This window comes from Microtus pennsylvanicus, chromosome 1, assembly GCF_037038515.1.
Source record: "Microtus pennsylvanicus isolate mMicPen1 chromosome 1, mMicPen1.hap1, whole genome shotgun sequence".
NCBI lineage: Eukaryota > Metazoa > Chordata > Mammalia > Rodentia > Cricetidae > Microtus > Microtus pennsylvanicus.
The window spans coordinates 215,099,461-215,123,872 of NC_134579.1; the positions used below are offsets into that span (position 1 = coordinate 215,099,461).

General features: G+C 48.5%; 1 protein-coding gene and 1 long non-coding RNA gene across 2 annotated transcripts in view; one reads left to right on the forward strand and one right to left on the reverse strand.

Annotated features, from left to right (window-relative positions):
- The window catches only part of Pacrg (parkin coregulated), a 446,844-nt gene that overhangs the window by 401,672 nt on the left and 20,760 nt on the right, over positions 1-24,412 (forward strand). The window lies entirely within an intron of this gene.
- Positions 8,476-9,743, reverse strand: LOC142842605 (uncharacterized). Its single transcript, XR_012909407.1, has 3 exons — positions 9,565-9,743; positions 9,263-9,457; positions 8,476-8,801 (listed from the first exon to the last, which is right to left on the reverse strand). It is a non-coding gene; the product is annotated as an uncharacterized LOC142842605 (long non-coding RNA).

The following is a 24,412-nucleotide window of genomic DNA, read 5'->3' on the forward strand; positions in this document are numbered from 1 at the left end:
GCCTTTTGATGTGGTGAGAACCCCAGGGAGGTCAGTGGACGTGTACCTTAAGGAACCCATGCAAGGGGTCCCTTCTGGGCTGGAGGAGGCATTGCCCTTTCTGCCTTCCATGAGCCATCCTAGAGAAACACAGCACAGTTGCTGTTGGAAGCCATTCTTCTAGAGACACCTTACTCCCTGTTTGAGGTCAACTCTGACCTCCTTTTCCCCATAGAAACCTACAGTTCTGCTTTGTTTACCATTTGTCTCTGGACTTAGTTCATGAACCTGTGACAAGAAAAAAAAAAGTAATATTGCTAAAAGCATTAAATGTCGAGAATTGCAATGTGGTTTGGCTCTTCTACTGTATGTGCTTCTATCCTCCATAACATAAGGTGCTAAATCAACCGCTCTGGTCATGGCTGTTCCTGCATGAACACAGAGTGAAACACAGGGCTCGGCTCAGAGCAGAGCCAGAGTCGGAGAGTGCCAGGCCCCATGAGCTCCTGGCGGAAGCTCCTGAGCAGCTGGCAGGCCCAGCTAAGTCTGCGAGCCTCTGGTCAAAGCTACACTCTTCCCATTAGCTCCTCCAGCCTGTGACTTCCGTGCAGTCCATCCCAGAAGCCTTGCCACTGTCCCATCTCATCTGTGAACCAAGGAAATGTATCTCCATCTCTCCAGCCCCATCCAGATCAAGAAAAACTCTTGCTGTTTTTGTCTGCTATGAAATTGCTTTGTTCTGCTTTGTCTTGTGTGGTAAGCAAGCTCCTCTGAAAAAGCAGATTCCTGTCAGGTGGAAACTCAGAGTCCTGGTACAGTTTGTCATCTCTCCCCTGGGGACCCCACCAACTTTTCAGTAAAGTCAAAGACTGCCCCATGCCCCAAACCCTCTCTGAGAGGCAGCCACCTCCACACTCCACAGAATGGCAGCTGGTACCACATTTCTCTCTGCTCTGCAGAGGGTAGAGTAATAACAACAAGGAAGAGATGCTGGTGCCAGGCAGAGAGCTTGCCGAGTGTCGCATGGGGAGTGGAGAGGCCACCACCATCATGTGCCCTACAAGAAAACATTCCCTTTTGTGTTCCGTTCAGCTGTGGTTGAGCATCAAAGAAGGCTTTGGTACCCACTATTGTGCACAGAGACGGTGCTCACAGTCAGGCGGGTGAGGTCTGCTCAAGCGCCGTGTTGCATTTATTCAGTATCTTCACAACGTTGAATGAGGGTGTGTTTGCTTTGTAGGTATTTGGGGGGCAACGCTAGGGTTTGGTTTTGTTTTGTATGTATCAAAAGAAATCTTATTGCCAATGCTCTATTATTTGAATTTTTTCGCTGTACGATCTTTTATAGTAGAAACTCACTCTTCTAAGAGGCAGCCTTTCTCTCCCCTGCACACCCATCCAGAAGCGACCTCTCCCCTGCATTCCTGTCCAGAAATGGCCTCTCCCCCACATTCCTGTCCAGAAGTGGCCTCTCCCCTGCATTCCTGTCCAGAAGCGACCACTCCCCTGCATTCCTGTCCAGGAGTAGCCTCTACCCCCCCCTCCCGCCCCGCATTCCTGTCCAGAAGCCTCTCCTCTGCATTCCCATCCACTGCTTGTCCAGAAGCAGCCTCTCCCCTGCACTCCGTCCTCTGCTTGTCTGGATGTGGCAATGGGTGAGCAGTCACTTCATCCCACTAAGCCATGCACCCCTTGTTTCCAAGAGAAATCTAAATCTAATCAAAAGCTCCCTGACATCTGACAACTTCCAGGTTTCTGAATAGTCTTGACTGAGCAAAGGCGCAGGCTACCTTCCAGGGAAAGTGTTCAGCCATCTGCCAGTGCAAGGCAACACTGGGGCCCAGCTTGTTTGTGACCCACATTTTCGGCATAGGTGATCTTTTAGCTGCAATAGAAAAACAAAAGCATAATATATTGGTAATGATGTGTGGCTACAAACTAATTATCAGCTGAAACGTTAGGGGGTCTTATCCAGCCTGCTCACCACCTCTCCAGGAAGGTGGAGGCAACAGTGCTGTGTCTGCTTCATAGAATTCCACATCGCGATGAAGAACCAAGCGTGCAGAGCCCTTGCCAAGGACTCTGCAGCTCCGGCTCTGCCTTGAGGAGCTTTGTGCCTGCCCAGGCAGCACCTGTGACTTCACCATATCTCTGCCTCGGCCTAGGTTAGCAGACCCTAAGCCGGTTGCTTACATCAGTCTAAAGTCATCTTCAGCCTGTGACTCTAGTGTCGTAGGCTGTGCCAGTTAGATTCTACAGCTTTCTGCTGCTCACCACAGCTCAGGAGATCTTCGTCCCAGTGCACAAGGGACAGGGGTGCCTAAGTCCTGTAACTGGCCCATCCTAACCCTCATCTACAGCGCAACGCAGCAGGTTAAATTTCCAAAGAGCAGTAAGCGGCTCCTTCCCTTCCTGCAGTATAAGAGAGTCTTGTGTGCATGGGCATCACAGTCGGTGGCTGGCTCCACGTCCAGTGGCGGACCTATAAAACTGTTCTGCCCAGTGGGATCTCAGCCTTCGTAGGTTGTGTAAGTACCACTCAGACACCCCATATAATTAAGCCACTTCACGGTGCATTCCCCAGAATGTTGCCATCCTTGAGCAGTGTGTGACCGCCCTATAAACACCGAGCAATCAGGACGTCTGAGGCGCCCTCACAGTTAGTTACTACAGGTCGCGCGCGGTGAGAGTCCAGGCAGAACCGTTCGTTATACTTTAGTAGCTGTGCAGAGTCCCGTCAATCACCTAGCCATCATCGCTTCTTAAAACTCAGAAACAACCACAGTCATGATCCCAAGTCTGTTGTGAGGTAGATATTGTGCACGCGACTGGTGTCGCTGGCTAAAATGTGCCGTGGCGGGAAAGCCACTGCAAAGACCATCACAGTTCATTTACTGTCATTCCTTCCCTCTCCAGTCAAAAGTGCCCACTCCACCTGTCCCCTCCCAGGGACCCCATGAGGCAGGCTCCCCTCCACTCTTCCTCTGGCACAGCTGCAGCATGGAGTGAGTCAGTGCCCGCCAGCACGAGACCAGCAAACTTCCCTTCGCCCACCTCATAACTCCACGAAGCAAGTTCTGTCCAGCGACCATGCCCTGGCTCTTCTCTCCAGGGCATCAGATGGTAAACGCTGACAGGGATCACCAGGGGTGGGTGGTTCAGAGTGGGAACACTGAGTGAGGAGCAATACCTGAGGTGAGCCTGAAGGTTGGAGGGACCGAGCCTTGTGAGCTCAGAGACAGACAGGTTCCAAGCAGGGGACAGCTACAAGGCCCAACACATACAGCTTGCACATTTGGGGAACAAATAAGAGACCCTTTTATACAGACAGAAACTGGAGTGTGGGGGAGGGGCAGAGAATGAGGCAGGCGTGGTTTAGCCAAGGTTCTCCCATTGCTGAACAGACCTGACAGAGGGAAACAGGTGAGCCTGGGGCTGCCCTGTCCCTAGACCCCTGGACTTCTCCACCCAGCTATCTGCTTCCCTGTGTTACGTACACGCCCACTCCATTTCTTCCCCGCCCCCACCATGGTAACCTGGTTTCCCTCTAGATCCTTTCTATAATTTTATCCATTCTACATGTAAGTGGGATCTTAGAAGTGGGATCCTAGGCCAGGCAGTAGTGGCACACACCCTCAATCCCAGCACTCGGAGGCAGAGACAGGCAGATCTCTGTGAGTTCGAGGCCAATCTGGTCTACAAGAGCTAGTTCCAGGATAGCCAGTGCTGTTACACAGAGAAACCCTGTCTCAGAAAAAACCAAAAACACCAAAAAAAAAAAAATGGAATCCTACAAGTGAGATTCTGCAATATTTACTTTATAACTGGCTCACCTCAGCATATATCCTCCAGGCCAATGTAAGGATAGTGTTACTTTTTAAGGTAATAATATTTCATTATATATATATACATACATATACATATATAATATAAAACTGATAAATATCGTTTTTTTTCCACTAATACCTAAATAGACAGGGCATTCACATATTTTTGCCATTGTGGATATTGCTGGATGAACGTGAAGCCTTAGACTTTTTCCTGAGGCCCCGATTTCATTTGACGGAGGGGACTCAGCAGCGCTGAGCAGCTCTGTCTTCTCTCCGATCGCAGTGCTCTGTATAGCACCGACCTATGCCTGCCAACCCTCAAAGCTCCTTGGTCCGTGTGCTGTGACAGGACCTGCAGCAGACTCGTCTTCTTCTTTCTCTCATGAGTTCAGCCTTTCAGTTAAAAACTGGTGGTCCTGGAGCTGTGTAGCAGCTTGGCGCCAAAAGTTCTAGAACATAAAAACAGCCCAGTCAGTATTTTATTCACCAGTGCCATAGGAAGGAAACGGGTGGGATCCCCAAATGTCTGATGACGGTGCAGCCAGAACCCCTCCCCAGCTCCCCACACAACCCAGTACCATCTCTTTCCGTTCCGGGGTGCTGGCTTTGAGACTCCTTAAGGGCTCCCTAGCTTTCCAATTGTCCCCATACCTCTGTTGCTGATGTTTGCCAAGGCTCTGATCCATGCGCTGGTGCTTTGGGCCGCTGGAGAGAGTCCAGCTCCTAGTAGGACGAAAGATGATGTGTAATAGCCAGTATCCTGGGGTGAGGAGGCCAGGAGGGGGTTAGCTCCTGTGCGTGCGTGCACGTGTGTGTGTGTGTCTTTGGGGAATGGATTAACACATGTATTCAAGGGCGATGTGTGTGTGTGTGTGTGTGTGTGTGTGTGTGTGTGTGTGTCTTTGGGGAATAGATTAACACATGTATTCAAGGGTGATGTGTATGTGGGTGTGTGTGCATGCTTCTTCTCCATCACTGGTACAGCCCATTTTGATTTCAGAAACATCAGAAAACATAACCTGCTAAAAGAAGCCAGAAGGGGGAAGTTTATGGCAGTTCTAAGAAACATCCTGTTGGTCGGGATCTGAAACCATTTTGTAGTTTCTGAACAAATGGAAATTTTTTTTAAATTTCAGGACAGATGTTTAAATCTCTGTGTAAACACTGGAGATTTTGGAGGTGGGAGGAACGTCATATTGTCTCTCCAAAGCCACCTCGTTTACAGGACAGGAAACAGAGGCCCAGGAAGTGGCCTCGCTCTAGAACAGTAGCAAACCATCTCCCAGTTAAAGCCGTCTGCCCCTGGCCCGGCCTGACCAGACTCTCCATTTAGAAGCATGATGCGTGTTCACAGGGCCAGAGTAACAGGAGAAGAGGGTAACAACGCAAAACCACCTCCCCTTGCCAGGTGCCTCCCTGAGCCAGAAATTCCACCCTTAGGTCATCCCTCTCTCCTCAGTGGAAAAACCGACAGCCCAGCCAGAGCTGAGGAGACAGAGGGGCAGAGCCACGGAGGCAGGGGTTTCACAGTCACCCTGCCCACCTCCCCATAAACTGATCCATTGTTTCTCCACACTCAGTCTTGAAGGACAAAGCAGTTGTGTAGGGATCCCCGATGTCAGCACATAGTCTGGGTTCGTCAGCTCGGGGTGGGGAAGCGTGTGGGCTCAGGAAATGCGAAGTGCTCTGCTCAAGGTCACTGTAAAGGTTGTTGCAGACAGCGTGAACAGGCGGCACCTCAGCTCAGCCTGGATCCGCTGCAAGCCAGGGGACGTCGTTGACAGGAGCAGCCCCACCTGCTTTCTGGGCGCCTGTGAAGCCGGAGCAATCAGAGCAGAGATGAGCCCCAGCCTCCCACGTTGCCTGGGGCCCTGGTTTTCTTAATATGTTCTTTTCCAGTCAGCTACATAATTACACAAACCACAGGCTTCCTCAGGCAGGATCCCATTCCAATCAGGGCGAAACCTGGGCTTCACCCGGGGTTGCAGTGCTAACTAAAGAGCTTGTCACACGGAGAAGTTAGTTGCATCACCTAGATGTAAATCCGGCATCCTCCAAGGACCCGGGACCCTGTGTCTGTGCCCCTGGCAACACCCATAAGTCCCAGCTTTTCCTGGCCACAGTCTTAGTGCCTGCCGTGCAGATGCGACTGCTTCCAGGGTATGAGGAAGGGGGAGTGAGCACGGAAAAAGGAAGGGCCACCAGTGCACAGGGTAGAGCCAGTCCCAGGAGATCTGCCCAGCCCAGCGTAGGCCAAAGGGTGTGGAGAAGGCTGCCAGCCAGGCAGGTGACTCTCCAGGTTCAGAGGTGGCTGCTGAGCGGTGGCCACTGACGGCCTTGAGGTCTCCAACATGGTCCCCTGGGCAAGAGTAAACCCAGGCATTGAAGAGGGAGCTGGGCTTGGCTGATGGCGTGCGCACCCTGACAGGAGGTCAGTGGGGGAAGATGAGCCCCCGAGACTTGGGGTAGGGCCTGCAGCCAGGCACTCTGAGCCCAGAACCCTGTGCCCATCCCCCAACTCTTTACCATATATAAAGCTGTACCCCATCTGTAATAAACGAAGGCTCTGACAAACTTTGCATGGCCTTCTTCCTGTCTCCTAGCCCATATCTTCCAGGTAATGCCTCTCCGGGACCCTGGAATAACTGAACTGCCAGGCGGGCTACTAACCCTAGACTAAGTAGCCCGCCGAGGTAATCAACATGACCCCACTAAGGTTTTGGTTTCTGAGCGGCAGAACTGATCACCGTTAGCTGTGAAACTTGCCATTGTGCTCTGGGCGTCAGGACCCGTCCTTTCCGGTAGAGCACAGTATCGCACTCTAGGTTTTGAAGGTCCTTAAACGTTAAACCAGTCTTCACTTAGCCGACAGGAGGGCTATGTATCTAAAATAAGTTTTGCTCTAATATGCTGTATCTCAAAATCATGTATCAGCTAATCCTCCCCCACTGATTCTGAACGCCTGCTTTATCATCTGCTGGATCCCAGCTCCTCGTTCAGTGTCTTTGTGTTCAACAAACACTGAGCCCTGTCCTCCTAACGATGCTGTTCTGGGGTGCGGGGTGCAGCAGAAAGCACCACCAGCTCCTATCTGCATCTGCAGAGTAGCTAGTCTAAGAGGAGACACCATAAATACCCCAGGTGAACTAGATGGCCTACAGGTGGTGAAAAATTCCATGAATCAAAAGTAAAGCTCTGAGAATCCAGGGTGGCTGAGGAGCAATGTAAAACAAAGCACTCAGGGAAGATCTGGATATGAAGAGGGCACTAAAGTTGCAAAGAATGATGGGTGCACGTCGGAGGCCTTGAGGAAACACCACGTCTGTGTCTAGAGGCCTTGAGGAAACACCACGTCTGTGTCTAGAGGCCTCGGGAAGAGATGAGAAGAGAAGGGAACGGCCAGCACTCAGGTAGAAACTGTCCCACATGAACAATGGTGGTCTCTACAGCTCAGATGACTCAAGTATCAGAGGCCCAACATAAAGGTATTGCCACATGGGTGTGTATCCCCAGTTTCTGATGGGTGCAAGGCACACTGGGCGCCCTGAGCTGGCAGACACGGGCTCTTGTCTCTGCCTCCACCTTTATGAGACCCTCTCCTGTGTGACTCGGGTCACCCTGAGTTCAGGATGGGTTCACAGCAACTGTTTCGACATCTTTACTTTTGCTGTGTTGCCTATAGTTTGACATGTTTCCTTTGCATACTGGCTACTCACTCCTCCTACCTCCCCTCCACAAATCTCTCTCACCCACTCATGCCCATTGGTCTTGTTTTGTGAGCCACTATGGTGGTCAGCCATGGCCTCCTGTTTGAAGCTATCCATTGGAACCTGGAGTCAGGAATTCACCCAACCTTCCTTTCCTAAAATTTATCAGTAGTCAATAGTTCAAAGGTAAAGGGCACGGCCCTATGAGCCCCACCCCTTTCTTAACTGTTTGTAATTGCCTTGAAGGGTCCCATCAGGCTGTGACTTACTGATTACAATGCTTGTCTGGGTCTAAGGAATGGTTTTCCCCAGTCCTGTCCCCTGGTCTTACATATGTCCCACCCACTCTTCCTCAGGGTCCCAGGGCTTAGAAGGGCTGGACTCTCGTGGCTGGGCCCACATCCATTGCTTAATTTACGCATCTTGTACAGCCGCAAGTCTCCACAGATGCTGGGATGAGCGGCTTCTCTGTTGAAGGCTAGGATGCGCTTTTGTCAGCGGTGGAAACACAGGTGATCAGAAGGCATTTGCTGCTGCATCCTTTTGGTTAACCATTGGAAATACGTTCCCACGTGGACCCACTCCCTCCCCATGCCTGAGCTGTTAGCCCGGCTCACAGTACCAGGCTTTGATCTCCCTGCCCCTGTGGAGTGGGTCTTGAATCCTTTCAGAGAGTAGCTGGTTATCTCTCTACAGTCAAGCTGCTCTTGCAGAGAAGGGCACAGCTTGTTCCGACTGGTTTCTTTACACTCTTTTTGCCTAGTTAGTTCTCCCCCTCATGCCACACCCTCGTCTCCACAACCCCCCACCTCTGTCCTTCTACTTTTTAAAATCTATGTTCTACTATCTATCCCCTCTCCCTCCAGACCCTCCCCTACCACCCTATTGGACACGCTATACAGAGCTGACACTGGGATCCTCATGAGAAAGAACAGGCAGTGCCCATGACAGAGCTTAGAATAATCTTTTCCAGTTCCGTCCGTTTCCCTGCAAATCTTACGGTTTCGTGTTTCCTTCCAGCTGAGTCACATCGTCGTGAATATGTACCACATCTTCACTACCCACTCGCCAGTGGCAAATAGCTGTGGGCACGGATGGGCAGGTATCCCTGTGGTGGGACAGCCTTTGGGGAAAAGCCCAGGGATGCTAGGTCTGGCTTGTATGGTAGTTTTATTTTTAATCTCCAGAGCAATTTCCAAAGTGTCTGTCTGTACTCGTTCACATCCAACACATCCTTCACACCAGCGTTTATTGTTCCTGGTGTCCTCGGTGATGGGCATTCTGCCTGGGGAAAGAGAAATCTTACATTGACTTTAGTTGGCACTTCCTAATGGCTGCTGATGCTGAACACTTTTTTTAAGTGTTTCCTAACCATTTGTATTTCTTCTTTTGAGAACTTTCTACTTAATTATGTAGCGCATTTTTAAAATCTGAATTGTTTGTTCTCTTCTGTTTAGGTTTTTGAGCTCTTTGTATATCCTAAACTCTGATCCTGTGTCAAATGGAGAGCCAGCAAAGACCTGCTCCCATTCTGTGGGTGCCTCCTCTCTTGATTTACAGCTCCCTTTCCTTTGCCATTTCATCTCGTGAGATCCATTGTTGATTGCTGTTCTAATCTCCTATACTGACTTGTACCTATGTACCTAAATGTCCACTTTTTCCTTTAGTATTTTTTGAGTGTGAGGATGCCTCTTTTTTGGGAGGAAGGTGGCATAGAGAGTTACAGGCAACTTGTTTGGAACTCACTTTGTAGTTAGGATGATCTTGAACTCCTGGTTCTCCTGCCTGCACCTCCGCCTTGCTGGGGTTGCAGTCTTGTACCCCACACCCAGCTCCCTGAGAGCCCTTTCCAAAGTAGGTCACATCCACAGGACTCCGCAGGACTTGGGATGAGGAGCCGCGTCAGGAACTTGCACACAGAAGTAAGTTGGTCCATCCGTCCTCGGGAGGTAGGGAAAAGCAGAGACCATTTAGGAAATCATCCCAAGGGCTGAGGTTTGCTAAACAAGTCCCCAGCGGCAACAGTAGCAGGGAAGAGTGGCACTTACAAAAGACACAGCAGAAGGAGATGCACCGGTAAACACATGAACACATGCTCAACACTCTCAGCCATGAGGGAGATCCAAACCAAACACACGGGAGATCCCATCTCACCCTAGTCAGAAAACAAGCCAGGGCTGGTGAGGGTGCCAGACAAGGAGCCCTCACCGGGCTCACTGGTAGGAATGTGTGCTTCAAGGCCACCATGGAAACCAATAGGGAAGTTCTGCCAGAAGCTGAAAACGCAGCAGCCATGTGACTGACTGTTACATATTAGAGATGTTAGCATGTCACCTGCAATTGAGATATAGAATCGGCCTAGGTGAAATCCTACAAGTGCATGCACACAACACACACACACACACACGTACCATTTGGCCATAAAGAAGAACAAAAGAAAATGGATAGACTTGGAGGTCACCATGTAGAGGGAAATAAGCTAGACTCAGAAAAACAGTGTGCATTTCTGCTCATGTGGAATCTAGACCATGCAGTTGTTTCAAAGATGACAACAGAAGGGCTTCTGTTTGGGAAGAGAAAGCGGGTCCATGACAGAGACCAGTGAACAGACTTGGGGAAATACTGTTAAAGGACATTGCATTCATATAAGAAGAGATCTTCATGGGACCCATTATCTATTGCAACTAATACAAAGCAATCAAAACTACAATCAGTGGTCACAGAAGAGATCATATCTGGCCCTTTCACTGTTCTCTGAGGACCTCCGTCCTGTCTGAGCTCCTCTGGGTTTCCATGAGCCTGGTAGACTAAGTCGCTTCTCCCTTCCCTTGGTTAGATTATGTAAATCTGTTAAACCAGACTATCTTGTGTCCCCACTCAGGAATACTATCAGTAAATGTATATATCGTGGGGGAGATGAACATCCGGTATCATTTCTTCCATGTCTCTTCGCATTAATCAGAACTTTCAGAACACTGTTAAGCAACCATCTACCCAGTAAGCATGTCATGGTTTCTCGGTTTCCTAGTTTCTACTTTTTATTGTGATAAGGAAACAGACCATGCCTAGCATTTCAGTATCTTTAAGAACCTCAAGCACGTCTTCTACGTGAGGAATGTGGCATTTACACACAGACATCTACTCAACTGAGACTGGAGGCGATGACCCCCAACTCAGGAGGTTTGATCCCAGTGCTTTTCCAGCCCAGACAGATAACTTGGACACACCCATCTGGAACGCAGCAGGACCTCCTGCTGTGAGACCTCAGCAGGGCTTCTCCCAGAAGTTCCGTGCTCCTGAGGCCTCGCCCAGCTGTCCCCACCCACTATGATGAGGCTGTTCCTTTGTTGTCAAGACCAACTGGTGCTCCAACCCCAGGTCACCTGCTGACTCCTCAGCCTGACCTTGGGCCTGGCCTAAGTGTCTCCACCCCAGGTTCCCAACCTCCAGGTGTCCTCAGGTCCTCTCACCTGACCCAGCCTGGGCCAAGAAGGAGACTAGCTTCTAGAGTGTTCTACGGTAGCTAGCATCTGGTTCTGAGCGCTGCTTCTCATCTTTTAGTCTCTTACCTTTTTCTTGTCCCTCCTTTCCAGCATTTGTCCCTTCCTCATCTGAGTGACTACCACAGCTGTCCTCAGAGATGGAGGGGGGGAGGCTGCAGGGGAGAGGAGCTGCGGGGGGTTGGGGGGGGTAGGTGGGGAGGGAGACTGCGGGGGTGGGGGGTGGGGAGGTGGGACTCCTCTGCAGTGCCACCCCGTGCCCAAGTGCTGCAGGCGCTCTGCCCACTGGCACCCAGGCCATCTCCAGAGCCCATTCCCATCATCAGGTCGCGGGCAGGCCCTGCCCCACCCCTCTTTTCCCTCTTCCGGCGCCAAGCACGTAGGTGGGGATTGTCCCGGTACCTTCCCGGCTCCCGGCAGCACACAAAGAACAAGGGTCAGCTGGTCTCTAGCTCTGCTGTTACTCAGAGCTCAGTCCTCTAAAGCGCTGAGATTTTTCTGCTCCTTCTTCCCACAGCTCTGGCAACTGTACTTTTGTGGCTATTGTCATTTCTATTTCGGTTCCTAATTGCTATTGTAGAAATCTGTGCCTTGCTGAGGCTTCGGGAGTTACCAATCTGTGAGCGCCCTTCAGATGTAAATGCGTTATGCAAATGCAGTCTGGGGCCCTGAGTGGGACCCTGTGGCCTTCCCTGGATAGCCACAGGGAGCAGACAATCCCTTGACCTCCTTCAAAGCTGGCTACTCTACGAAGGCTTCCTGTCTCCGAGCTTCCTCTCCCACTCCCAAAGCTGTACCTAAAGAGTGCTCACACTGACTGCTGCTTGGGGCCGGTGTTCCTTGGCCTGTGTGTACTTCCCCAAGGTCTCAGGACCCGGTAGGAGAGGTGAATATTATGTACAGGACTTCCTTTTTTCCATCACTTGTCTGACAATGTATTAAAATATAAAATAGTCTGTAGTTAGCAGCATTGTGTCAGACAGATACCTTGCCACCCTAGGAAAGGAGTGTCTTTGAAAGGGGTGCAAGACCCATTCCCAGAAGTCCTTCCCATCCATGGGGCTCTATGCTGCCTTCTTTCTCCTGCCAGCCACCTCACCTCTGCCTTCTTGTCCTTACACCGGGCAAGGAACACACTGTTCTCTGTGGGCATTAGCTGTCTCAGAGGATTCCGAGATTCTAATAGCAATCTAGTCCTCAGAAAGTTCTCAGCCCATAAATTCATAAGTCTGCCAGCCCATTCGGCGTGTGACTTTGGGCTCTACTGTGCCAGGAGCTCTTCTGAGCTATGGGAAGGATAAATTTATGAACCCCTTTGCCTGGATCCGTGCTTGCTTCTGGTTTCAGTGTTGTTTATTGGTATTATCTGTGAATGTGAGGGGAAAGTTAGCACGGTGCATAGAAATGTATTCTGTAACCAACTAAACTCTGGGGAAATGCCCCCAGCCCATGATGCTGAGCTATTTGTCTTTATCCATAATAATATATAATATTATTTAAATTCCCACAGTTCTGCTGTATCGTTCTGAATTTGAGAGAAAGTAAGAGGAACTTTTTCTCTGCTAAAATATCATTTGTGTTCTAAAGTGCTAAAAAATTAAACCAAAAACCTTTCAAGTGAAATTAACTTAAAAGAGAGTGTTTTCTTAGTCCCTGCCTGCCGAGATCTCAGGATCCGCGGGAAGAGACGCTATGTAGAAATGGACACTTGAACTCCGAGTCCAGGGGAAATCCCCTTCGTGTAAGCTCACAGTAGCCTCCTAATTCCTCAGCAGCTCCCAAGGCCTGATAAACTGGAGTCTCTGATCCACTCAGTGACAACCCGCCTCTCTCTTTCCACGTCTAATAACAAATCACAAACGAGCACCTCTAGGAAAGGGATTTGTGATTCAGCTCTGTCAATCGGATACCATGGGCACAGCATTGTCTTCACCTGTACTGGTTCCACCCAGATCTACAGACAGCAGTCTCTGCCTTCAGTGACGTTCTCAGGGAAGAAACGGGTCTGGCTTGCCTGAAATATGAATGTCCTGATAGTGTGGAAAATAAATGAATATTCTTGCCTTTAGGCCTCAGGTTTTAACAACTTCTAAGTTGCCTATTTTGCCTCCCTCTGCCATACAGGGACCTGTAACTTATGGCTAAGACTTTGAGGAAAGGGAACCAGACGTCTTGAGTGCCTGCAAGGCAGTCATTGTAACAAAGGTCCTCATTCCCCAAGGAGCAGCGGCCCACCAGAGCATGGCCCAGACTCTCGGCACAGTGGGAGGATCATGAGACAGCCATATTTCCCCTTCCCCCCGTGTGACAGCCTCGTTCCCTGAGACACAAGCCGCTCTGCACACCCTCCCTTCCAGTGACAGAAGTTTGTAGCCGGCTCCCTTGTACAGGCAGCAGCAGAAGAAACTGTCTCACGGGGCGTACAAGACATTTCCCCGCTGATATCAGGAGCTAATGACCTAGAGTGAGGTTAAAAATGGCATTCCCCCAAAACAATTTATGAAAGGCCTATTACCTAGCAATTTCATATTCGAATGCAATTATGTTCATGTTATTAGTGCATCATGAATGGTACTAATATGATTATTGTTTTGTGTGGTATTACAGGAAATTGATTTAAATAGATTTACATATTTTTCAGATAAAGGGCACTGCTAAGGTGGATAAATAAGAAATTTGACATTGCTTTGAAAACAAACAGCAAGGCGAAGCTGGGTTAGGTTTCATTTGCGATGCTATCATAGATATTATTGTGCCTTCTGGTTAGTGCCAATATTTTATAATTTCAAAGGGTTTTGTTTTGTTTTAAAGGAATAATTTGACTTCACCTCACTAGGCCCCTCCACAGTGCTTTTAGCTCCCTTTGCAGCTGAGCGAGGACCACCGTATAATGAAACCTCTTGTCCCAGATGCCCCCAGGTCCAGACACTGCACTACTTAAACTCACCTGCCCAGGCCTCTCTTTTCATGTCATCTGCAAATGGAATTTACTACATCAGATCGGCCAGGTTCTGATTAAATGAGGCCAAGGCCACTGGAAGAGGGGTCTCTCTCTGAAGCTCACTGGGACAGCTGATTTCAGCATCCAAGGACCACTGTATCTTCTGGGAGTCCAGTCCCCTTCCAGCAGACAGGCCCACATTCGCTGTGTAGCTGCTGGGTCCTGGCTCTCGCACCGCTGTGCTCTCCTATCGGGACCAAGCATAGGAGCTTACAGCACTCCGCCAACACAGATGCTAGGGGCTTGCTGAAACAGCTCAACAGGGACAGAGAAGTCACCACGATGGCTACCGTAGGGTAAGATCTTGGCTAGGCCTGGACAGAGCCAGGACAAGCAGTTCCACAGCCCCTGAGGTCAGTGGGCTGTGAGGGCAGCAGGAGGAGGGAAGACTAGCCAATCAAGCTTCACCCTCCTCATGGCAATGTGTTTGTTCATTTATCTCCCATGCTGAATGCCATGGTGGTCGCCTGGTACCAGAAGTGATTCAACCTATGAGGACAGAAAGCATCTTAAATCCCAACTCTGCTGACGGATGTGTTTCCAAGATTATACGTTCCCCATGGGACCACAACCCTGCGCTTGTTCCGTGTGGTGTTCAAACCACCACACATCTGAAAGGACCTTCAAAGCAGTGGTGTGGCCCAGATTTTAGTCAAGAGATATCACAGAGGACCTAAAACACCAGATTAAAAAAATGATCATTACTCGATGGATCAATTCTACTTACGCCGACAGGTCTTAATTCTCAACTCTTCCACAATGCTTTAAAATAGCTTATTCTCAGAAGACGTCAGGCCAATCCCAGAGAGATGTAGATTATTTGCTGTGAGTGAAGACGGACCAAGTGGGCAGACTAGCAAGTCCCCTACAAATACCTGACCCGCTTGTAATGGAGGCGCTTCTGATATTTCCCAAGCCACTTCTACAATAGCAGAGGAGAAGTGAGGTAATCAGAGCAGCTATTTTACTGCCAAACCACTTTTAATTCTGAGAAGAGCATATAGCAGAGAAGATGCTGGTGCCCTTGATATGCGGCTTTGAAGATATTAATTTTAAGAGAACAGAAGGTTATTCAAATGACATATAAATGTAGCTCATTAATTTTAACAGAAAATCCAGTCACTTGGGATGGGACAATATTGAAGTATTGTACAAAATAATCTTCCATTCAAATAATCTGCAGTTTAAAATCTCAGAAATGAAAACATTTTACTTACAAACATATTACTTCAGACTTCTGCTATAACCAAAGCCGTTTGCTTTCTTTCAGAAGAAAGGTGTCAAAAGTTCAGTGTAGTGCTCATGTTTTTTCTTGACAGCTAAGTCCCTTGCTTTTCCCCATTGTGTGTATGTATGTGTGTGTATGTGTGTGTGTGTGTGTGTGTGTGTGTGTAGCTGTGAGCTGCAACTCCAGCCCCGCCAGGCTTCAGCTAAGTCTCTCAAGGTCAATGGCCTGCCAACTTTCATGTGTTGCTCATTCGTACTTTATTCTTCCCCCAACCTCCCTCAGAAACAAGACAGGGGGCATGAGGATTACTGCTCGCTCCGCGTTCTCTCTCTCTCTCTCTCTCTCTCTCTCTCTCTCTCTCTCTCTCCCTCTCCCGCTCTCTCTCTGCAGTATACACTAGCTGGGAGCTTTAAGGGTTCTCTACCTCATCTCCATCCCCATAGCACTGGGATTACAGATGCACGCATTTTTGCATCAGAGTTAGGTGAGTTCTGGGGCTTTGAACTCAGGACCTTATGCTTGTGTGGCAAGTACTTTATCCTTGGAGTAATCTGCTCATCTCTGGTTTTGGTTTTGGAAACCCGACCTCACTGTGTAAGTCAGGCTGAACTCAGCTTGTGGCCCTCGGCTTCTGCCTTCCAAGTACTGGTGCTGGTTCTGGACTACCGCGCCTGCCATCGTCTGCCCACATCCTCACTGAGTTTGTCAATGGTCTTCGTTTCTCCTTCCAAGTTGATCTCTGCTTCTATAACTTTTCCTTTCACCTCTTTCCTTGTTCGTCAGCTCATCTTTCATCGTCATGGCCATGTGCATACCGACAACTGAACCCCAGTCCTCTGCAGTATCAACAAGTGCTCTTAACCACAAACCACCTCTCTAATCCCCCAGAAGCCATTTTGGACATAGTCTACACGTTATTAAATGACATCATCTTCATAGTAAAAAATCACAATCAGATTAATTTTTAAGAATTTTTTTAAATGTGCCAACTTTGCGAATGCGTGTGGGGTAAAGAAATAGATGTCACCATGGTTCAGTTTGGTGATGGAGTATTTTTTTAATGGGTTTTTTGAGATAGGGTTTCTCCGTAGCTTTTGGTTCCTGTCCTGGAACTAGCTCTTGTAGACCAGGCTGGCCTCGAACTCACAGAGATCGATGGAGTGTTTTACCTAAGTGCCTGAACTCTCTACTTGGATATACAAAGTTCTTGACAGTGTCCCCAAAAGAAGGTTGACTTAAAAGATATGGAAGGTGTGCAGAAGGAAGCAGCTTTCCTCATTTGTGACCAATTATCATGGGCCAGGGTTGAGTGGAAGAAACGGAAAAAAGAGAGCAAAGAAGTAGGTGTTGTTCATGCCAGTACGCTCACAATAACAGCATTGTCAGCAGACAGATAACTAGTGGATATTCCTAGTAAAAAAAAAAATTCAATAGCATTTCATTAACAGATTCCCTTTAAATGTTTTGAACCATTGTAACCCAAAAAACATTGCAGGATTATATAACAGGCTGAGCGCTCTCGGGGCTAAATTTGTTCCTTCTACCATCTTAGACAAAAGCAAACCCCAGTTTTAAAAGGATGCATCCACACCCAGGAGCGCTGGGGTTACCGAAGGAGGCCCCAGAACTGCCCTGTCCTTACCGAGTTCTTCCACACCATGAAGAACAGCGCTCTGGCAGAGGGCCTTGGACTAGGAACCTGAAGAGCAACAGCCGTAACCTTGCTCATTATGGTTCTTAGTGTGCTCGGCAGGTTAAGCATCTTACCGTGGATATTTTCAAGCATGAAACAAAACTAGTATTGTAGCACTAATGGCGTCATAGGCTTTCTCTTCCAGTCTCTGAGTCGTATTAGAGTTCTCGCTGTGTGGAGCCATCTGTCTTCCCCAGGCACCTCCAAAGGACATAGCCTTCATGTGGCTAAAGGCAAATCTTTGTTCCTTCCTGTCCCTCAAGCTTTGTACTGTCCCAGTGTCCACTGTTAATGCCACCCAGCTCTCAGGCCAGCAGTCTGAGCCACCCTCTGTCATTCACGTTCAACACCAACATCCGCCAGTCTGTGATTTTTCAAACCACATCTTCATTTCTCTATCTCCCTATAAGCCGCTCTGGTCTCACTGCACCTAGATGGTATAGCCCCGCCAAACCTTGTATGAAGGGCAACCAAAACAGAAGACCAATCATTCCACCCGTAAACCCTCCATAGCCATCTACTTAACACTGAAGATAAGGGTGATCGCCCTTCCTGTGGTCCCCAAGTCACCTGACTCCTCCCCACAGCTTCAGGTCACCTGCACTAGCCCTGCTCTGCGGACTGCTCCCCATCTCTGCATACCCCCCTCCCCACTCTTGACTCTGCTTGCCTGCAGCCCTGCATCTCCCCTCTCTCTCACTATGCGTTCATCATGCCTCTCCTGAAGGTCCCATAAAACACAAGCATTTCTTTAACATCCCTCTTCCCTGCTAGACTGATCCACACTGGGCCAGAGCAGGCCTTTCCTTCCAGCCCAAGTGCTCAGTTCTTTGTACAACCTGGATTCCACCAGGAAGGAGGAACATGTCTCTAACCTCTGCTTCGTATTGGTAGTGGCCAGAGAAGCCACAACTCTGCCTGTGAAGAGATGAGGGGATGGCTTCTGCTCAGGTGTGGGGTGCAGGATGCTGGCCGAGCAGGAAGCAGAGCTGTCTCAGGTACGCATGAGGAGGCTCCAGTATGGGGAGACCACGCTACACTGTTATTGGGCTGCACTGTAGCCAATAGCACCCAGCAAAGACATTCCCCACAGCAGGCCAGACACATGGTGGGCTCCACCTCACTGTCATCTGTAAGCAAAGTCTCCCTGTCCGGCCAAGCAAGGACCTCAGCAGGTCACCTGTGTGGCTTCACTCCCAGCCTTGAGAGGAAGTACTGGTGGCACGCTTCTGCCACAGACATCTCGGTTTGAAGTGATTCTCCTGTCTGTAGCTGTGGGCATGCTTCGAGCCTCAGTGTGTGCTTCTGCAGATGGAGGGAAGAGCGAAATATTTCATCAGATAACTGTTTACTGACGTCTCGTGCTGTTTTATGGTCTGTGTCCTTTGGAATGGATGGAAGTTCATTATTCAGGACTTATAAAACCCTCCAGACTGAACGATGAATTTCCATGCGTTACAATTGGTATGCGTGGTAAAACAGGTGTGAACTGTCCATAAACCTTTACTGTCAGGAAATATCAGAGTGCGTTGCTGTTTTTAGGAAAATAGTACATATTTTATTATCCATAAAGCAGGGCATTTATGTTTACTACACATAATAACCTAAGTATTTATGAAAATTGTATTCAGTAGGGGAAAATCAGAGGGTGGAAATGAGAAGAAAATTTTGGGTTCATGTGTGTATGTGCACACATGCATACATTGGGTAGGTGCATGCATATGTTTAAGGGTCAGAAGTGAGGCCTTCTGACCTTCTCCGTCACTCTCTGCCTTAGTTTTGGAGGCAAGGGCTCTCACTAGGCCTGGTGCTCATCAGTCTAGCAAGGCACACTGGCCCGCGAGCTCCGTGGATCTGCCACCGCCACCCTCTCTCCCCCAGAGCCGGAGGCACAGGTGCATGCTGCCACACCCGCTTTTCCGTGGGTGCTGGGCTCATGCTCTTGTTCCAGGCACTCCACTAACAGGGCATCCCCCCCCCCCAGCCCAAATGTGGGGATCTGAAATAAGTTTCACAGAAACTTCTGAAAAGTTCATATGATAATATAAACTTCCCATAACATATTAAGAGCTTCAGCTTCATGGAGATCTGACAGCTCAGTCCAGAATCTACAACAGTGCTATGCTTTGCTTCTGAACGCTTCCCTAAGACCCAGGTTTGTCTCCCAGTGCCCACAACAAGCAGCGCACGACTGCCTGAAACTGGAAGTTGAGACCCAGGAGAACCTGACACTCTTCTGGCCTCTGTGAGCCCCTGGAATGTATGTAGTATACACAAACTCAGGCACACACAGACATACACACATGCATGTATGCAAACATATATATACACACACATAAATATATACATGCATAAATAAATGCATATTTTAAAAAGAGAACCCAGAACGTGATATAGCCTGCCTATCGAGTACTGTAGGAAATGAGCTTTCCTTCCTTTTATGTAGATAAACAGCAGGACAAGGTGCCCAGTGGGTACTTTGTTTTAACTGGGCTGCCTTGTGCATGACCCCATGGCCACGGGGGACATATGCATGGTCGGAAGGTTACTGAAGGATTGCAAAATGAGGACAATCACAGGAACTATTTCTTTAATGTTTTCTTTAAAATTAAGGCAACCATTGAATAGGCTGGGCCTGCAGGTGCTATCTCTTCTCTCCATAAAGTTAAGACATTGTTCAAATAATGTTTCTCCTGTGTTGTCTTTATATTTAGAGTTTACTCTTTAAAAAAAAAAAACCTGTGTTGCCAATGATGATGGTCATGGCATCATACTAAGATGGTCAGGAGTTTTTTGTTTTTGTTTTTTTTTTTTTTTCATTTCCATCTCCTCCACTTGAAATTCCAGTTCCTGAGAGGGGAGCTGTCCTCTGCTTTGCCTGCTGCGTCATACTGGACTTTAGTGTCAAGAAAAGTGAAGTTGGAGTGCTAAGGACAGCTCATGTATGTCCTGGTGCTTTCTGTGTCCCTAACAGCAGACACTGGAGTGGCAGGCGTGAAACGGGTCTCCGCCCCCAACTCGGGTATGGCCACGATCCTTGCCAACACTGTGTTGTTGGCTAAAATTGTCAGAGTTGCTCTGTCTTGGTGCCATGCCCTCAACTATTCATGATAAGGTCTGTTGTGCAGGACAATGGCAGAGTTGGAGTTGGTGTTTCAAGGTGATAGCCCAAAGCCAGCTCCCCCTGAGCCATTGCTGTCATATACTGTCATATAACCCCTTTGCTCTGCCTGGCAGTTTAAACGGAACCACTCAGATGAAGAGTAAGGAGTTGAGCTGATGCCCTGTTAGAACTCACCCAGCTGCAAACCCCCCATTGCCAGAATTGCAACATTGAATCAATGTTACAAGCATTTTCTCTGGAATTTTAACGTAAGATTCACTTTTGATTGTCTGGAAGGAAAATAATAAACTGAGAACTTGTCAGGGGAGTGTGTGTGTGCATGCGTGTGTACATGTGTGCAGGTGTGTTTTCCTTGGTGTGCACATCTGGGCCAAAGGTCAGTGTCAGGTCAGGGTCAACTGTTTTTTTTTTATAGCTATCATCCCCTGCCTTATTTTTAGAAACAGTCTGCCACTGAGCCTGGAGCTCATCTAGGTAACTGGCAGCAAGGCCCTGGCACCATCCTGTCTCTGCCTCCTTGGTGCAAAGGTTACAGACAGGGTCCACCAGGCCTATCTGTTACATGGATGTGGAACATCCAAATTAAGGCCTAATGCCCACTCAGTCAGCATTTCACCCACTGAGTCATCTCCCCAGCCCCAGCCCAGCCCCCCACCCCAGAGGGGGAAAATGTTTCTTTTTTACCACAAAAGCTTAGAAGTAGAGTTTCCTAGCTACCATCCCAGAGTGCAGCAGGAGCAAACCTGTCAGATGGGAAGGCTAAAATGACCTGAGTCTGTTGAATGTGAATGAGGGCGGTCATCAGTGCTTCCTTAGGAATCCAGAAGTGAGCTAAGGGTTAGGTTCTTTGTTAATGTGATTATCTGTGAGCCACCTTACTGGAGAGAGAAGCCATGAGCACTGAGCAGTGGGGTTAGAACCCAATGATAAAAGTCATCCCCCCACTAGTCCGCCACTTCCAGCCAGAATGCTGGAGTAATAGGGAAGGCTAGGAAAGCTGCGGAAATGTTGCTGACAGTGGAGAACTGAACTCTGTCATTTATCCTGAGGGAGCTCACAGCACATCCTGTGTGTATAGGGGACATACTGTTGTCCCAAACCTCCAGTGCAGCTCTGATCCACTGTCTTGAGTAGACGTCAGACATAACTGGCTAAAAAGTATCATTTTTTCTGTACTTACTTTTCCTAACCCCGCCCAAACTTCACTTCCCGTCGTCAGAGTCGAATAGTGCTTGTATTTCTCACAGTCACTTGACTTCAGCTTTCTCGTGGAAAGAGTTTTTAACTTGCCTTTCTCAGTGTTTCCTCTTCTGTGTTATTAGATTCTAAAGACTCAAGATGACCTTGGAAATAGTTAGGTGGACATTATATTTGCCTTGTAATTAATTCAGTCCTGCTGTGTTATTATATAAAATAACCCCAACATGGTGCCAGCATAAACAGCAGCTACAGTAATAATAGTGTGTCCACTGGGAAGTCCTCACTCTGGGCTCAGCATTGTGCAGTGGTGTTCCAGATAACCCTATTCTAGCCCCCGGAGGGCATTATTATGAGCCCATTTTCTCTGTGAAGAAGTGAAGGCGCTCAGAGGTGAATGACTTGCTATTCAAGTTCAACTGGTAAGTCAAGGTAGGAGAGGAGAAAGTGGAAGGTGGTGGTTTCGGCAGCCAAGCTGTGCTCCCAACTTTGACCATACCCAGTCATGACTCAAAACTCCGAATACACACATTCAGCAACCACTGAGTGGTCATCTCAATAGGGTTAGGTTAGGTTAGGTTCAGAATCTACTTTGCAAGAAAGAATTTTCCAAGACCCCCGCACTGTTTATCAGTGCCTGGCTCTAAACATTCTTGTGTATTCTGTCTCAGGAGCAGTGCACAGAGGGAGCCCAAAGAAGCAGGCTGGGAAGTCAGTCACTAGGAAGTGGACCACTTGTAGCACTAGGAAGAGGGTCTGAGAGCCTTTGGGCCTGCCTCAAGTTACCCACTCACATTTGGGCAATCACTTCTTGCTCTGATATTCTTTCACCTAAAATCTAAATAAGGGGGGGGGTGTGAACAGAATGATGCCTCACAAATCTATTGCAAAGATTGAGTCTTGCATATATACATATATATGGTTTATATATGTGTAAGTATACTACTCCATACATTATATATGTGTGTATATAGGTTTATACAAAGACACACACACACCACCTGGCACTAGACATTTCTCAACAGATGTTAGCACTGTAACTTTGTCACAGCTCACAGGAAGAGCACACAGTGGTCCTTTACAGGTGACACTGAAATGGGTAGAGTCAGACACACCTGAGCAGTCTGTCTCTTGAGCACAGGGTCCACAGGGCTCCCCTCTCTGCTCTGGTGTTTCCCTTTGGACTCTCCCTTTCCTGTTCAAAGCTTCTTAAGAAGCAGTTGCCCCGGCTTCCAGCACTGGCTTGCTTTCCAGGAAGTTAACTGCCTAGATTTTATCCAAAATCCTTGTGTTCCTGGCTGCATCCTAGTCAGGATTTCTCCTAATCCCGGTTTTCAGGTTTCTGCCTCATCCACAGATGACTCCTCTGGGGGCAGGCTGTCCCCTGTCCTGTGTACTGAAGCCCACAGGCCCAGAGATGGGGGTGAGCACACACCTACAGTCCTGCAATAACAACACTATTCTATTCTCTGTCCTGGTTTCCAGAAGTCACCGCCGCACATCTACTGAGTTCACATGGGTGCCACGGACACCCTTGGATGGCTCAGAGGCGGCTCCCAGCTTCTAGAACTTCACTGCTTCAATAGGAGACATTCTTTAAAGTCAGTTGATTACAGTAGCAAAGCACCTACTCTTTAGAAGATAAGTTGATGCTGGTTCAGAGTTCTTGGCATCCAAGGTCAAAGGGGCTACTTCTCGCGATAGCCTTTTTACCTGCTGAGTTCAGAGATAGCAAACCAGCAAGACAAGGACTCTGTGAGTGAGTGTGTGTGTGAGAGAGAGAGAGACAGAGACAGAGACAGAGACAGAGAGACGGAGAGAATCTTCTTCTTTATACGATACCAGGATTCAAACCTGGGGCTCCACACTCAGATTATCCTAATTCCCGTGCTAAGATTCCCCCGTCTCAACACTTGAGTGCCATACTTGGGTGAGTCTCCCTGGTCTCAACACCTCCCAGAACAGGTGTTTCAACTCACAGATCCCTGGGGGACCGTCACACCACATCCAAGCTGGGTTTTTCTGCACCGGGCGATAGGGACACCAGAACACCATGAGCTTAAGGGGTCAGAGCGACTTTGCTGATGATCCAGCCTCATAGAAGGGGTGCAGACAAGTGGGCAGGAGCAGGAAAGTGTGAACAGGAAGGTGGGAGTCCCTGGGGAGCAGCTGGTGCACCTCAGGCTCCTGAGAGGGAGGCGTAGAAGACAGGAATGACATCAGAGTTCTCAGGCCTAGGAAGCTGAGGTTCATCCATAGATGGTGGGACATGCCCAGTGCTTGCCCCAGTGGAGAGATGCAAGGCAGGCTGAGTCCATGCAGACTGGCAGCGGCAAAGGGTGGACGTGAAGGGATGGAGAGGACAGGAGAGGCCGTGGAGAGAGACACCTGCCACGGCGGCCAGGTGTGGTTGTGTGTAGCAGAAGTGGACACGGGTCCAACCTGGTCAGCCGAGGTAGGGTGAACCCTGAGCCAACCACCATGACACTTTAGCTAGGGGCAAAATCTAGAGCTTTGGGAACAGAGATCCAGTTTGTAAAATGTTTCTTTTGTGCAACAGCATTTGTTGAGTAACTACAATAAAACAGTAAATTCAAAACGAGGGAGAAGGCATCATGGGAAACTCCCATTGGGCCAGTGTTTGCTTTTAAATAACGCACAATTCAGAATATTTATGCTCTTTGACTGTTTGCTGCCTTGATATTCTTCAATTATACTGAACAATCTAAGCCAGATAAACTAAAATCTTGGTTTCTTTTTATTCTTCCTGGGAAAAAAAAATATATTTTTTGTTTTGTTTTTGTTTTTTTGGCCTTTTCTTGTAAATCATCAGTATAAAAGAGCAAGGTCACTCTGATATGAGAAGATGATCTCATGTTTTTGCAGGGATTTTGTTTCCAAAGATGGAAGCAGGTATCAATTCATCCCAATATAAAAATCAAGCACCACGCAAATGTTTAGCTCTTCCCAGCATACTAGGGAGACTTCTCCTTTCCTCTGATGTGAGATTGCCAGCAAGGAGGCCGAGGACACCCTGTGACCATCCTGTTCTTTGGAGATTTTAGTAACACAGAGGTTGTCCATAGCAGTCAGTGATAAGCCACTGACTTCAAGCTGAATGGAAGTGCCCCAGGCCTTCCTGCCAAGCATTGT